The sequence below is a fragment of the Sciurus vulgaris genome (genome assembly GCF_902686455.1).
Source record: "Sciurus vulgaris genome assembly, chromosome: 5".
Classification (NCBI taxonomy): Eukaryota; Metazoa; Chordata; class Mammalia; order Rodentia; family Sciuridae; genus Sciurus; species Sciurus vulgaris.
Window position 1 is genome coordinate 46754429 of NC_136465.1, and position 14219 is coordinate 46768647.

Consider the following 14219-nt stretch of genomic DNA (forward strand, 5'->3'; position numbering starts at 1 on the left):
CAGAACATTTCTCACTGGACTGCAGGCAGAAATCTTCTGATACTTGGACATAGTGTAGAGTGCTTTCAAATGTCACTTTACTTCAGACAACTTTAGCATTGAAACATGGATTCGTAATCATTTTCTTGCTGACGAAGCCATCAATGGCACAGACCTTATCAAATATTACCTCGCCCACTTCAGACCAAGGTAAATGTTAGAACATAAATTAAACTCAAAATGTATTGAAGAATCGTGGTTTTATTTGACATGAGCCTATCATTATATAGCAAAGTCAGCAACAAAAGCCCAGTTTCCATTTTCTGTTATATACCTTTGTGTGTCAGGGACTTCAGCACTATATTGCCATGGAAACTAAGACTCCAAAATGATTGGGTTTAAAAAACAACCATCCAGTGTCATATCAGAGATCTTGATACAATTAAAAAGTAGTATTCTTTTTTATTTGCTCAAATAAATGTATTTTTTCCAGGAAAAACAAACTTTACATTTAAAAATCAGAAATGTATTTTATAAATACATTCATGTGCAAGACATATATTACCCCTTCTGTCAAGTACATTGCATAAATACAATACTTTAAATACACCATCATATGTCATTTTCCATATTTTTCATTTCCACAGACTCATTAGCATCCATGATCCCAAAATACTTTAAAGGTATTTTAAGAAATACTTCAATCCATATATAAATATATCCATGTGCATGTTTCTAAACTTATTTAATATGAATATGCATATATTTATTGAAATTTAATATGCTTAATTTATAATATATCCCCAGGTTTTATCTATATTAGGCAGATAGAGTGCAGTTACCTGAAGTCTATATTTGTTGGAAAAAAGCTATTAAAATCTGTGTGCTCCTGATCTACCATGAATTCTTATGCCTTTTCAATAGGCCACTTGTTCTATTGAAGAATTAAGTTCTTCATACTACTGATGGATTCTTTTGTTATAAAAATATGGACAATATTTAAAAAGAGAAGGGATGGTAAGGATGAAAAATAGAGAGTTTAAGTCAAGCTATTTAAAATCTGTAACTTGAGAAAGATGAGATAGAAGAGAAGAGAGAGTCAAGTAAGAAAGGGACAGAGGGATGGTACCAGAAAGGGTTTGGGTTGAAGAGTTAAATAATTTTACACACGTAAAATACTTAACTATCTGTGGTAGAGTGAGCAACTCATAAATGTTACTTCCTTGTGCTAATTTTGTTATTTACACATGCATGATCATGATCATCATCATTCAGAATTGGGGTGTTGTGATGTGAGAGACTCTAGGGAAGATGCAAGATGTCATAAAATGAGAGAGGAAGTTGTGAACAGAACTTTTGAAAGCTGCTTTCTGTATCATATGTTTTGGATTCCCTTTCACATTCTTTGATACATTAAAATAAAATGTGAATTTCCTCTAAATATTGACTGCAGATTTTTGCACACTTGTCTGAGTAGGTATCGGACCCTAGAAATTCCCTTTTTTATTAAATTATATATTTGAAAGTGTTTGAACTGGATTGGAGATCTAAACTTCAATATGGAGAAGTTGCAGAGCACATTAAAATTATCATGTTCTGAAGCCAAAATTGCATGTTAGAGAAAAGTCACAGGTAAGAACCATTATGATTCCCAGAAGTCTATATTCAAGTTAAAGCAATATAATGAAGACAATTTAGAGAATTAGATTTTCTCAGCTTCATAAAAGTTTACCAAAATTGTCTCATGAAGTTATACACTAGAATTCAAAGTTCCTTCTTTCTTTAATGGAAATGTAGTTTTTAAAAATATAATATATTTTCCATATTCAGTAAAGTGTCTTCATTTGGGCTACCACAACAAAATACTGCAACCGAGTCACTTGTTCATAAATGTATTACCATCTCAAAGATTTATGGAGGCTGAAAGTTCAAAATGAAGGTACCCGCAGTTTGTGTTTGGTGCAGACCAGTCTCTGCTTCCAAGATGGCATTTCATTGCTGCTTTCTCAGAAGGGCAATAAAGAGGTCACTTCAACATCATATAAGAATTCATTAATCCCATTTGTGAAAATTTTGCCTTCATGACATATTCACCACCTGAAGGTCCCACTTCTTACTCTTTTCACATTGGTGATCAATTCTCTACATAAAAATTTGGGAAGACTCATTTGCACTATAACAAAGGCAATACCATGTCTATGCTCAAAGTCCATAGCTTTGGAGACTGTATCTCCCAAGGGTATGAGTGCTAGAGTAGACTTTCAATTGAAAGGCTTTATAACCACTGGGAGAAGCTATTCCCATTCTGAAATTAAACTGTCAAGACAGTGACAATGGTAGAGAAATTTGAATTGTGGTGACTTCAATGATAAAAGAATGGGGAGCTTCAGCATATGGAAAAAAAAAAAAAATGCCAGGCCTTATAGAATCTAAAAGCCACCAATATTTGGTTTCTTTGAAAGTGTATCTCCTTTCTCTAGATCCTGCAGAGAGCTTTGAAGATGATGTTTGGAAAATACATGTCATGTTCATAAGCCTATGCCAACCAGTGGATACAGATGCTTCTTGAGTGTTGATTCTGCAGGATTAGCAAGCCATTTGTTAAGACTGGAACCAAAAAGATAGATATACTTTTTAATTGGAATGACTTAGGTTTGGTAAGTCTGAGAAACATGATTCACTGAAGAATCTTCACTGATGAGATGCACTCTGAAAATTATAGAGTTGGGCAGGTGAAAGTGAGTCAAATGTATCTTTCTTTCTTGACACCTGACATGCTCTATGAGAACCTTTTGTGGGTGAAAAAAATGTTGCCCACCACTGACTTCTCTCCCTAGGACAATAAAGGACTGAAGTTGGAGACAAGGGCAACTGATTTTCTTTTTCTTTGGTGGTCTGAGTCACAGGTGAAATCACCTATCTATATCTAGGTGTTTATATAGTTCAGCTGGAATTGAACCAATTGTTTGCGTCCTCAGTTGATCCAATGCTTTGTCGTCTGTGTCTCTTACTTTAACACGGGACAGGATTGTAGTTTAACAGATGTCATGTGAGAAAGAATCTGGGGCATACACAATAGTCCTTATTCAGCCTTTTAACACCCCGCAAATTATATACTGATTTCCCATTCAAGTTCTAAATGAATTTAGAAATAAGACAAAAGTAGAAGCATGTAGGAGCCAAAATATCACTTTAAATAATGAAAAGTATTAGGCAACAAAGCCTGTTCACAGGAAGCTGGGTTTTCTAATACCAATACCCAGGTAGCCAACAATGGCACCAGAGTCAGCTCAGCCTTCCAACAGCACAATCCACCCTTGGAGGGTCCAGTAGCATGGATCCAGTGGCATGGAGAGCTCACTCTTGGGAAAAAGGGAAGAACTGAGGACTGGCATGTATGAGAGGGCTTTTCAAAGCCAGCAGTAAGATTTGCAATGCTTCCTCCACAGGAAAGTAAGGAAGGAGAAATGCAAAGAGGCCAGTATGATTAACAGAACAAAATATGTCACAATATTAGGTCACTCTCACACCACGAGTATCACTTTCCTCTCAGAGACACGGGTCTTGAAAGCAGAATGAAATAAAATGCAGAACATTTATTCCTTTTGCAGGAAATAATCCATTTACAAGATTCAAAGCCTTTTTAGGTAGACCATTGACCGGCATGACAGAGTTGAGCTTAGCAACAAAGATCTCTTGATTTCATCCCTTTGCAGAGGTGTGGACAATTGAACCATGAAGAAAATGTGACAGGAGTACTAAATTTTAACATCGGCAATGTCTTGCCCTCCCACCTGAAACTAAGTGCAGAGACAATTGACTTATTTTCCAGTCGCTCACATCTCAGTACACAGTAAGGCAAATGCTAATAGGAATATCTTTCGTTCACAATTAATTTTTTCACCAAAATATAGATTTATCTATTTGATTTAATTGTTTTTTTGACTTGCCAGTTCTTTCTGAGACAGGCGGTATAGTAGCACAAGTCATCTAGATACATCATCACATACATCTGATTCGAGAATTGATTTGGATATGAGAAATGAAGAGCAAATTAAATACAGTTTACAGTGATGTTTTTCCTGAGACCAAGGGAAGAGAGTTCTTTGTAATAAAATGAACATTCTGGGCTCCATATTAGATGAGGAATAGGAATAAACCTGTCAAAACCTGAGATGTGTGGTTCATACCTCCACTAGGGGATCAGAGAGCCTCACTTGGGTGGTGCCAATTCAACACACCATCTGTCAAATGCACACAACTCCCAACTTCTTTTATTAAAAGATAATGATCTCTCTTCCACTCATTTAATATTCAACATTCACATAACAGCCAGGACAATTTTTCATATGTTTATTTGGGAAAACTCTGACAAAGGCTACTCTTTCCTTCTTTCTTTATTGCTCTTGAAAGTCTAATTTCCCCTGATGAAAATCAGTTTTTCCAATGACAGAAAAAAAGTAATTAAATATGTTCAGTTCACAGCTAACTTATCTCATTGCCAACCATCTAAATAGCTGAATAATTGTGTCAGTACAGCAGCAATAATATAGTAATATGAGTAACAGGAAATTAGGGGCATAGGATTTGTCCTTCGGGACACAGTCTGGTATTGACATTTATGTGACCAGAATGGGTATAATGACTCATAATTATGGCCCTTGTGGGGGTGGGAGGTCATTCCCTTCCCTGTCACACACTGATGCAAGCAGAGTTGAAATAATCCAGAGTTCATAAAAGCACCACCTCCATCTGTTTGAACTAGAAAACCAGAAACTAAAGTGTTCAGCAAATGAGGCCCTGTTTGGGTTGGAATAAGTGTCCCATGATGACCATGTTGTAAGGCTTTGATCACCAGCCTGTATGGCTAGGGGGGAGTGTTAGAATCTTTAAGAGGTGGACCTTCTTTAAGAGGTGGCCTAGAAGAATGAAGTTAGGTTACTGATGGCACTGGGGATGCTGGGACCCCAGCCCTTTCTTCTCTCTCTGCTTCCCAACCACCCTGAGGTGAGTAGATTTGTTTCCCCATGTGCTCCCCACCCATCATGATGTTCTGGGCTAACACAGGCCCCAAATAGATAGGTCAACAGATTATCCACCAAACCTCCACAATTGTGAGCCAAATTTATCCTTTCCTCTATTTAAATTAACTTATCTCAGGTATTTGTTACAGTAAAAGAAAGCTAACACAGTACCTAAACACAATTCTTGTACTTTGCTTCCTAAGTTTCATTTTAAATAATTTTTTTTCCAAGGAGGGTTTTGTTTAAAATGAGATTAGTGTTTTACTCATGAAGTTTAATGAAAAGTTAAATAAAAAAATGAGAATTGAAATCATAGTCAGGAAAATTGAAAGAAAAATGGCTAATTATACTGTGAGGTCTTTCAATCATCCAGTTTCATAATTGGATGGAGAACACTCAGAATTGGTAAGTGGCTAAAAAGATCCTTTTAGTTTGACTGTCATGTGGAGAACATAATCATACCATACTCTAGCATCCAACAGTGGCCTTAAAATGAGCTGGTACACTTGTACACTCTGATTTTCTTTCATATTTGGGTCACCATCACTTGAAGAATCAGATAAAATTATGCATTTGCTCTTCTCATATTATCTGAGACAATACAAGCATACCATTTGCATGGAATTGCAGGTCTTTTATCCTTTTGGGGGGTTATATGAATTTTTTTTTCTGCTAAAAGAAAGCAATACATATGAATTTTTAGTTACAAAGATGATTTTTTAGTGTAATTATTCACAAATATTTGGAATTGTTAACAACCCCACAGGGTACATGCAAACCCAATAAACATTCCTCAGAAAGTATGTCCTTAACTGGGATGACTTTTGCAATGACTTCGTTTTTCTAGAAAACATGCCAGGGTCAGTTTGGGAAGAATTATTTGAAGTATAATAGTGCACTATAATTTGTTTTTAAGCATTTTAAAAGTATTAACATATAAAATATTATCAGAAAGAATTCCTTGCAGCACCTCTCACATCTCTTAGAACATAATGTAGTTTGTGTAAGGCTATCAAGGATATAATTTATCTTCTCTTCTGGAAAGCATTGGGTATATTCTTTCTTTACTTTGGTAATTCTGCTTCAAAAATATGTAAAACCTAATAGAATATTTCTACTCAATTTATTCAAATTCACCCTTACTTCTCACTTAAAAACACATGACAACAATGGGAATCCAAAAATTGGTACCACTAATCCTCTGTGAGTTTTCCTATAATTTTTAAGGCTAACTACAACAGGTACATAAGATGTTAACAATGTATTCAGTTTAGGTAAGGCACAGACACTGAGCTAACTGTGGAGAGAAATTCTTATCCAAACCAGATCATGTCTAAGAGTGAATGGGACACTCTGCTAATTATGCTGAGATGCGTGGCAAAAATCCAGTGATGTCCTGGTCCCACTCTGTAACCTAGCTATTAGTGTCCTCAAAATCCAAGGTCTTTGGAGTAAATCTTCTATGAATGACTTTATTATGTTCTGCTCACTCTCTTCTCTCCCACTGTTATGCTATTTTATGGCTTGACTTTCTCTGTGGCTAGATTCATGGACTCACAACCTGTGTTTGGGCTTTATCTCACATCTCTAGCAGTCACCTCTGCTTGTTACTGCTTGGCTTCACTTTTCAGAAAAAATTACTACCAACATGGAATCTTTCCAGCTCACAAAGAAGAAAGACAACTTCTCTTTCCTCAAAGCCTATAGAGCAATCCCAGAAAGGACTAATTGGCTCTGCTTTGGTCACTTTCACCTCTCTGAATCGATCAAGGAGTCAGGGGTTGTGTTCTCTGGGTCATCACCAGTAAATCAGAAGTGTGGGATGCATGGCCAGTTATCACTAGAGGGCCACGGAGGAGGCAATGGGTCTGGAGTGAAATCAGATATTCACTTCTTAAGTTGGCATTAGTAACTCCATAGATGGGATTTAAACCCAGTTTCTGACCATAAGAGCCTTGTTCTTTTTAATATACCATGCTTCCTGTTCTACACATAAACATAATGAATGATGACAAGTTTTAGGCAACACATTTTTTTAATAGATTTCAATTTGTTCTGAGTTTAGTGGCCTTATTTCTGTGATTCTCCATATGCTGTCTGACAGTGATGTATTGGTTTATTAAAACACTGGGGGTTTTTTTGTTACTTTTTTTCTTTTCTGTGTTAATAACTGGATTGTTGGCAAATCACTGATTGGGAAGGCTTTGCCAGCACTGAGCTCTTCAAGTGAAGTCATTTCCAGATATGGACTACAAAACCAGTGTTTCTTCAATCTTCTCAAAACTGGTTGGTGGTGGAGACTCTAGAAAGTAAACAAAACAAAACTGAGTTGTTGCTGCAGTGACTATTACATGGTTCTTACTGACAAAAGAGGCCGATGCTGACATTAACATATTAAATGCTGAATCAGGGAAAAAAGTGAGAAGTCTAAAGTTCAGCAATAATAATAAATATAATAACATCAACTTGTTTTGAATTCTTAATCTAATTCACAGATGTGTGAAACATGCTAATTAATTTTCAAAACTATACAATAATCACATTTTATACATGAAGAAGCAAGAGAAATTTAAAAATACATACAGACTTATACAGCTGAAAGTAGCAGAGGCAAGATTTGAACCCACAACTTTCTGATTTAAGCATCACAGAGTTTTAGACTGAGCCCATCTACACCGTAGAGCCCACTTGCTTCACAAAAGACCCAAGCTAATCTGGCTGCTACTCCATGTTATTATTAATGGTTTATCCTCATCACTTCTTTTTCACCTTCTAATGACAAGATTTGTGCCTTCATCTCTACATCCCCATTTTACCCCAGTACCTACAAATAAATGATCTACAGAATAAAATTTTTAAAATGTTCAAACAGCCTAGATTCTGACACATATATTACTTTGAATGAGGAATGTATAGTACATATTTAAAATGCCCTGAAATTAATTTAGCAATACCAGATATTGATTTGATTTTTAATTAAAAATGTGCAGTTTAAGAATAATATTTAGCTATGCTTCTCATTAAATTTAAAAGAGAAAAACAACCCAGCATATAGATGTTTTCATTACAAAATCATTTTTGTTAATGGTCAGATCTATCATGTAATTGTATCAGAACATTTCAAAATGATCATTTTTTAAGTGTTCTGCAAATTGGTAGGTTCTCTTGAGTAAACTGAGAAGTTAATTAGAGAGTCTGGGAAGGGTGGTGCTTAGATTGAGAATTTGACCTAGAATGCAATCATTCATTGTGAAGGATAAAAAATACATGCATATCTCCTTTTTAAATACTTAGATCTCCATTTCCTCTAAAGTAGATCCAGATCAAACCAAGGGTGACATTCTTCTACAAGGGTTAGCAAACATTTTCTGTAAAGGTGCAAATACTCAATAGCTTTGTCTCCACGAGTCAAAGTATGTCCATCAAGATTATTCACCTCTCCCATTGGTGGTACAAAAATGCAATGTGCACATGCATTACTGTTGTTGTGTTGCAGTAAAACTGAAATTAAATGAAATAAATGGTAGACTTCATTTGGTCTGCAGGCTGTCATTAGCCAAAATAGTAAAAGAGAAGGTTGATTTGGGGACTCTTTTGTCTCCCCTCCTACTCTTGGTACAGCTGCTTTCCCACATCCTAAATCATCAAGAGGCTCCAGAGCAGCTCAGCAGTTCTTCTAACATCCCATACCAATCACCTCTCCTCAACTAGCTTTCCTTGTCTTACATACTGATCTTTTCTGCTTCTCACATCTCTAGACATCATTACTTGCAAAAGTGGCTCAGTAGAAACTGCCCTTCAAATTTTTAGTTTGGACTTTTTCCTGGGTTATCAATATGAAGTACGGTTCTTCCTAATGAAGTGGGCAGGAGCAGAAGCTGCAGCTCTCAGTCTATCTGGAGATCATGGGAGCAAATAACCAGCAGCCATCAGTGTACTGTGTTGCTGTGCCATGACGTTTGGAAGGTTAATTGTATTAAATGCATTTTCAACTTACGTTGGGTTTGTTGGGATGTAACCCAATCGTGAGTCAAGAAACATCTGTCCTAACAGGAAAAGGTAATACTAATATAGAAGATTGTCTATGTAATCATTTGAAATATTCAAGTGGTTTTCTTCACTTATCTTAATTTCTGTTCACATAAAGGTAGTCATTAATTTCAAATATGTTAAAGTTCAGCACATTTCAAGTTCTTGGATGATTATTAATTTATCTATATGACATAAAATATACTGGACATGTACTACCTGTTCCCCACTTAATTGCTGTAATTACATCATTTAAATTTAACTCTAGTTACTAGAGCTCTGAACACTATAATAAAAACTTCAACTTTCTCTGTGATTTTAAAATTTTCATTTCCTTTTTAAATGTAGATGTAAGGTGGGAAAATCGACCGTTGTTTTTAAAGAGGAATTTAGACGTCACCCACTCTAACTCTTTCAATGATCACAACATAAGTACAATTTATGCCAGCTGGAAAGCAGGAGGTTTTCAGTACCCTGTTTCTATTTTTGGACATCGGTCAATTCTAACACTTCAAAATTCAAAGTGGGCCCTTCTCTAGTATTCTCTAGAACTCTGCTTAGATTTTTAATATGTAAGCATTTCTTTTTAGAATCATCAAACCACTAGCTAGCCCCTGGAAAGCCTGATTTAGGTTGGGTATTAAATGGATGGTTATGCTGGCTGCAATTTTGGACCAGCAAACTTTGTTATCAAAATATCTCCTATATTGAAACAAAAGTATTCCTAGGCTGTTAGCAAATGTTGACTATAAAATACATTTTTAAAGATGCATGTATGCAAAATATTTTGTAAATCATAAAGAATTTCAGAGCAATAGTAACAAAAATGGCATGGTATTGGCACCCAAATAGACACAAAGACCAATGATACAGAATAGAAGACACAGAGATAAACCCACATAAATACAGTTATCTCATACTAGAGAATGGAGCCAAAAATCTACACTGCAGAAAAGATAGCTATTCAACAAGTGGTGCTGGGAAAACTGGAAATCCATATGAAGCAAGATGAGATTAAACCTCTGTCTCTCACTCTGCACAAAAATCAACTCAAAGTGGATCAAAGACAGGCACTAGAACATAGACACTGCTCCTAAAAGAAGAAGTAGGCCCAAATCTTCATCATGTCAGCTTAGGACCTGACTTCCTTAACAAGACTCCTTAAGTGCAAGAAGTAAAATCAAGAATTAATAAATGGGATGGATTCAAACTAAAAAACTTCTTCTCTGCAAAGGAAACAATCAAAAACATGAAGAAAGAGCCTAAAGAATGGGAAAAAATATTTACCACATGCACCTCAGATAGAGCACTAATCTCTAGGATATATAAAGAACTCAAAAACTTAACACACACAAAAACAAATAACCCAATCAATAAATGGGCCAAGAAACTGAACAGACACTTCACAGAAGAAAAACTACAATCTATCAACAAATATATAAAAAAGCTCATCATCTCTACCATTTAGAGAAATGCAATTCAAAACTACTCTAAGATTTCATCTCACTCCAGTCAGAATGCAATTATCAAGAATACAAGCAATAATAAGAATTGGCAAGGACGTGGGGGAAATGGTACACTCACACATTGCTGATGGGTCATGGAAATTGATCCAGCCACTCTGGAAAGCAGTATGGAGATTCCTCAAAAATTTGGAATAAACCCACCATATGACCCAGCTATCCTGCTCCTCGGTTTATACCCAAAGGACTTGAAACCGGCATACTACTATGACACAGCCACATCAATATTTATAGCAGCTCAACTCACAATAGCTAAACTATGGAACCAATCTAGATGCCCCTCAACAGATGAATGGATAAATGAAATGTGGTACATATACACAATGTAATATTTACTCAGCCTTAAAGAAGATGAAATTATGGCATTTGCAGGTAAATGAATGGATCTGGAAAATATCATCCTAGGTAAAATAAGCCAAACTCAAAAAACCGAAGGCTGAATGTTTTCTCTGATAAATGGATGCTGACCCATAATGAGGGGGGCTAAGGGAAGAATTAAGGAACTTTGGATAGTGCAAAGGGGAGTGAGGGGGGGGGGAAAGGGTGGGGATGGGAAGGACAGTGGAATGAGATGAACATTATTACCCTATATACATGTATGATTACACTACTGGTGTGACTCTGCACCATGTTAAGCCAGAAGAATGAGAAGTTGTACTACATATGTGTACGATGTGTCAAAATGCATTCTACTGTTACGTATAACTAATTAGAACAAATTTTAAAATTAAAAAAATTTAAAAATTGTGATGTATTTTATAAATGTTATTAAATATGATTCTGCAGTCTCTTGTGAAACTGGGAAACATTAATACCTAGATGTCATTTGAAATTTAATTGAACACATATGTATCTCATTTTTCTTCTCCAAAATGAGATATTAAACAATATTTTATTTGTTAAGCTTCATTCCATGAAAATGAGAAACAAGAAACAACTTAGATAAAATATATCATTATATAAAATATTATCATTAGTCTGCTTTAGCAATGTCATGGAATATGATAAATGCAATCATCATTGAAATAGACTTTTGGTTGTTTCCTAGAATGAGTCTCACAAATTTTGTCACTGAGATAGCAAAAATGACCCAATATTCTACTAGACATTTTAGAACAGAAAATCAGATTAGATGGCATGCCTTCTGCATGGAGACATACTCTTTGGGGAAGACATGATTAATATAAAATAGCTTGCAAAGGACACATGGCAGCAAATTGCAAATTGTATTTTTTTTTTCTTAAAATTGTTTGAGGTTATGTCATAATGGACTTGCTAATCAGCTATGGTATTCTTTCAAGAGAAGTGAACATTTTCTGGATGAAGGGTATTTTGATCAGGGAAGAAGGACACTCCCAGAACTCCATCTCTCCTGCCCTAAAGATTGCAGTTTGGGGATGGTACTCATTTTAGAATGTTAACACTCTTGCACCACAGCTCAAACTCAGCCAATAAGACATTTTCCTAAATGCAGAGCCTTAGTGAATAAATGTCTCCCTACTGACTTGTGAAAATTCATCCTGTAAACCTACTTCAGTGTAGTCATTGCAACAATGATACTAATTAACACTGCCCTGTGTTTCTGGTAATTTAAAGTTTATAATAAAATGTAGAAACTACAGTCAAGTGCGAATCATATGCATGTAATCCCAGCAGCTCAGGAGGCTGAAGCAAGAGAATGGCAAGTTCAAAGCCAGTCTCAACAACTTAGTGAGGCCCTAAGCAATTTAGCAAGACCCTATTTCTAAATAAAATATAAAAAGGGCTGAGGATGTGACTCATCAGTGTTTGAGAGCCCCTGATTTCAATCTCTGGTACAGAAAAAATGTAGAAACTATGATCTGAAGGCACCTAAACTTGACAGTTCTAGAAAACTAATATATTATTGTGTATAAGGTATCCTAACTTTATACTATGTATTTTTCAACAATTCCAAGTTTCCTGATATTTTAATTTAAATATTAAAGTGAGAATATTTTGAATCCAGCTGGCTTATTTTGAGTAAATTTTTATCTCAGATGATTTATTTCTGAAGTGGGGCCAATTAAGTCAATAAGGATTCAATATGGGGAATTCATACAACTGATTTACCCTGTCTGACATAACTGAACAATAAATGCATAAACCTATAGACCAGACAAAGAAAGACAGAACAAATTATAAACATATAAACAGTTAAATAGTTATTTAACTTTTTTATAACAATAGGAAAAAGTCTTTTTATCCTAACATTTTTGAAATTTCTACAAGATTTTGAGAATTCAGCCTAACCCTTCTACTAAACACCCATTTGAATACATACATCCCAATTACACTTATTCCTGAGAACCTTACAATAGATTACTAAAAGAGTCCTAGTATTGCTATTTCTGCCATGCATAACAATTTTCATATTTAATATTAATTTTATATCAAATAATAATAAATATAAACCACAAAGTAAAAATTGGTCTTCTCACTTGCTGGTGTTAAATTCCTGAGATTTATGTAGCAATTCAGAAAGAAGCAAGCTATCAAATCCCTTTAATCCCTCCATCTTATTTTCTATAAGGATAAATTTAAAGATTCAATAAAATTTTCATTATGACATAATCTCTAAAATGGAAGAAAGGAGTCAATGGGCATGCTTCGTTCACTACTATATGTCTTAAAATTTCTAGAACATAGTAAAGACTAGGGTAATATTGGCAGAGCCTTTAACCAAATAACACAATCAATGCAAATAACACAATTTCCATTCTGTCTTTCAAAGTAGTCAGTATTATCTTTTACTTTATGGGAGCTGGAGGAAGACTACTTGTGGGCAGGCTTCTCTTTGTACCTCATTTTAATTTCAATTTTGCCAAGACGGGCAATCCCCCTTAATTGCTTTCATCCAAGGATAGGTATCTATTCCTTTTCCTGTTTCTTCTCCAATTTCACCATCCTTCAGAACATCTCCTACTGTTCATTGGACCAATAGTCTCACACCTCATTCCTATTTTTTTGCTCCCTCTATTGATTTCATTCCCTTAAACTATAAATATCCCCCATTTTTCCCTTTGACAGAGTTTTCCCTCCTACATAAGCTCCCATTTCTCCCTTTCCATTCAACCTTCTGTAGAGTCATCTGCTCACCTCCTCACTTATCTTTTTGTTTTTAAAACTAACACTCAGGGTTTTATCTACCATTTTTATAGAGCTGTTCTTCTCAGGTCATTCCAACAATAGCAAAATTTGAAAATTAATGGATCCCCCTTTTAACCCCTGTATTATTAACACATGTTAACAGTAAAACACTCATTGCTCTCTTAAAATTGTCTCTTCCCCTGTCTTTCAGTACAACGCTCTCTTCTATTTCCTGCCCGGACATTTTTTTTTCTTGTTTTTTTTTTTTTTTTTTTAAAGAATTTCACCAAACAATTTTAAGTTTGAGTGTTGTTCTTACACTTCCCTTTTACCCCTCACATCCGGGTTTTTCTTAGGGTTTTGTTCTTACACTACTTACATTTTCATTTTCTCTACGTTCCTGGATAGTCTCATCTACCTACTCTCATAATTTGTACTCTTCCCAACATTTCTTCAGATAATTTCTTCATAACTCAATACAGGAAACACAGAGATGACTGCTGTATTTCCAAGTCACAAATTCCTACTCCAGGCAGTAAGTAGAAGGAAAATGCAC